Source organism: Triticum dicoccoides, chromosome 7A (assembly GCF_002162155.2).
Source record: "Triticum dicoccoides isolate Atlit2015 ecotype Zavitan chromosome 7A, WEW_v2.0, whole genome shotgun sequence".
In the NCBI taxonomy this organism is placed as follows: domain Eukaryota; kingdom Viridiplantae; phylum Streptophyta; class Magnoliopsida; order Poales; family Poaceae; genus Triticum; species Triticum dicoccoides.
In genome coordinates, this window is record NC_041392.1 from 46,528,182 (window position 1) to 46,531,800 (window position 3,619).

Here is a 3,619-nt window from a genome sequence, read left to right on the forward strand (position 1 = left end):
TGTAGTAGACATCAATACGTCTTCGTCGCATCTACTTTTCCAAACACTTTTGCCCTTGTTATGGACTCTAACTTGCATGATTTGAATGGAACTAACCCGAACTGACGTTGTTTTCAGCAGAATTGCCATGGTGTTATTTTTGTGCAGAAATAAAAGTTCCCGGAATGACCTAAAAATCAACGGAGAATTATTTCGGAATATATAAAAAAATACTGGAAGAAGAATCCACGTCAGGGGGGACTCCACCTGTCCACGAGGGTGGGGGCGCGCCCTACCCCCCTGGGCGCGCCCCCTGCCTCCTGGGCCCCCTGACACTCCACCGACCTCAACCTTGACTCCATATATTCACTTTCAGGGAGAAAAAAAATCAGGGAGAAGGGTTCATCGCGTTTTACGATACAGAGCCGCCGCCAAGCCCTAAACTCTCTTGGGACGGCTGATCTGGAGTCCGTTCGGGGCTCCGGAGAGGGGAATCCGTCGCCATCGTCATCATCAACCTTCTCCATCACCAATTTCATGATGCTCACCGCCGTGAGTGAGTAATTCCATCGTAGGCTTGCTGGACGGTGATGGGTTGGATGAGATTTATCATGTAATTGAGTTAGTTTTGTTAGGGTTTGATCCCTAGTATCCACTATGTTCTGAGATTGATGTTGCTATGACTTTGCTATGCTTAATGCTTGTCACTAGGGCCCGAGTGCCATGATTTCAGATCAGAACCTATTATGTTTTCATCCATATATGAGATTTCTTGATCCTATCTTGCAAGTCTATAGTCACCTATTATGTGTTACGATCCGGCAACCCCGAAGTGACAATAATCGAGACCACTCCCGGTGATGACCGTAGTTTGAGGAGTTCATGTATTCACTATGGGTTAATACTTTGGTCCGGTACTCTATTAAAAGGAGGCCTTAATATCCCTTAGTTTCCGCTAGGACCTCGCTGCCATGGGAGGGTAGGACAAAGATGTCATGCAAGTTCTTTTCCATAAGCACGTATGACTATATTCGGAATACATGCCTACATTACATTGATGAATTGGAGCTAGTTCTGTGTCACCCTATGTTATGACTGTTACATGATGAACCGCATCCAACATAATTCTCCATCACAGATCCATTGCCTACGAGATTTCCATATATTGTTCTTTGCTTATTTACATTTCCGTTGATATTGTTACAATCACTATAAAACACCAAAAATATTACTTTTGCTACCGTTACCTTTTACCACCGTTACCACTACTATCATATTACTTTGCTACTAAACACTTTGCTGCAAATATTAAGTTTCCAGGTGTGGTTGAATTGACAACTCAGCTGCTAATACTTGAGAATATTCTTTGGCTCCCCTTGTGTCGAATCAATAAATTTGGGTTGAATACTCTACCCTCGAAAACTATTGCGATCCCCTATACTTGTGGGTTGTCAGTAGCCAGCCATCCACGTCTAACCGATCATGTCTCTACTCAAAATCTTGGGACGCAATGTCAGAAAAGTTTATCGATACTGGAAACTGGAAAGGGGAAGTTGAGATGTACTCCTTCCATCCAATAATATAAGAGTGTTTTAGTGTGAAAAACGCTCTTATATTATGGGATGGATGAAGTACATTTCAGGAACTAGATTCACTGATAGATACTATAGTCAGGAGCCTACTTGTGTACCACATCTGTTCTTTTTTCCTAGAATGTTGTAATTGTGTCTTGTGTGGATGGATGCATTGCATTGGCGGGGTCATTGATGGCTGAATGATATTGGTTGGGTGGTAGGGCTGAAGTTTTTCGTGGAATTTATATGTTGTGATTGTGTCTTGAGTAACATTTTGCTCTTTATATTTGGAAAAAGATGTCAATAACATTTTGCTCTTCGACTGTGAATTTGTATTATGGCACTACTTTGGTTTGGAGGAAAGATTTTCTTTTTTCCTTTTATCCCTACTAGAAAGATTTGTGAGATTTGGAGTTTTGCAAAAGCAAAGTTAAGATGGTGTTTTTTAGGGCCTCTTTGATTCGCAGGATTTTGAAAACGCGGGAATAGGAAAAGTATAGAATTGGAGTGTCATGCCCACTTGAATCCTATAGAAATGTAATGCAAAGGAATTGTAAAAAGAGGTTGGAGTGGATGTTAGATTTCCTATGAAATGTAGTGCAAAAGATTCAATTGGAAAAAATCCTATGGGATTCAATCCTATGAATCAAAGGATGAATGTAGGAAAAATTCCAAAGGATTTCAATCCTCGAAAAATCCTATAGGATTCCTTGAATCAAAGGAGCCCTTACAGTATATTCAGATTGGAAAAAATACTTTTCAAGTAGTGCGGCATCAATCCCCATACCTCCTTGCATGATAAGCAAGCCCTCTACCATCTGAGCTACACCCCCTTTTATGTTAGTATCTATTAATGAACCACTTAAATACCTACCTTGTTGAAAATAGAAACTGTCAGTTAAAAAATAGAAATGTGTGGTGTATAAAAAGGTGGTTAGAGCATCTACAACCGGACTCCACAAATTGATCGGACGGATGCAAGACCACTGACCGGACAGGACAGAGAAGGAAAAGGTTGACCCAACCGGACCCCTCAAAGCCTCCTTAAATGTCCGGACTATCCGGCACTCGTCATATTACCCTCATATACGCGATGAGTATGAGGAGTGCCAAGGTGTGTCCTGTCAGTGGTCCTGCGTTCGACACATAGGATTTGGCCAAACATGTGTTGGAAATATGAGCAATTTACCGAATGATTTTATTAACAGAAATACTAGATAAAGCATGACTAATATAGTAGAGATAAAACAAGTCATGCGTTCGGACAGAGAGAAGGTAAAGAGCATCTGCATATATGAACTTGAACTAAACACATCTAGAACAGACACTAGATGAAGTTGCATATATGAAGTAGAACCTAACACATGTAGGACGGAAAGTAGAGCAAAGAACGGTGTCATGACATCTAACAGAAAGAGCAAGAACACGTACGGGACAACAGCAGTGGAAGTGCTGGACTTGGGGTCGGTGTCCTCTCCTACCATGTCGTCGAGGAGATCGTGGACGTCGGGGAAGAAGTCGTCGTCGGGGAAGTAGTCGTCGGCGACCGGATCATCCATGATGAAGCAGCCAGTAGTCGTGCTAAGCGCTCCCCAAAAACCTTATCACCCTTCTCCCGTACAGGACTCAAAAGGTGCGGTTTCGGAGGCCTACTGTCCCGACCTGCGGTGCACGCCGCAAGCCGGGATGGGGAAGATCGTAGCAGCAGCGAAATGCTCAAGAACTTGTGGCGAGAGGAGGAAGAGGTTCTGGTGCGTCTCTCTGGGAGGAGCGACCTCCCTTTTATAGGCGCAAGAGAAGGAGGCGAGAGGGCAGCGACGGGAGGCGAAATGAAGAGACGGAGGCGAAGCGAACAGCCAGCAGCCGAAGGGCTGCACCGTTCGCATTCGAACTCCACTTTCGCAAAAATATTTTCAGCTTCCGTGTGACCTTTCGTACCCGTAGTGCATGGCAAAAATTTAGATATGAGCTCGGCTCATTCCCGCAACCCGCGGCGCATCGTGATGAGGCGTGGCGAGGCGGGCGGCGGAGGAGGAGCGCGCGTGGATATCCCTCTTGTTCTCATG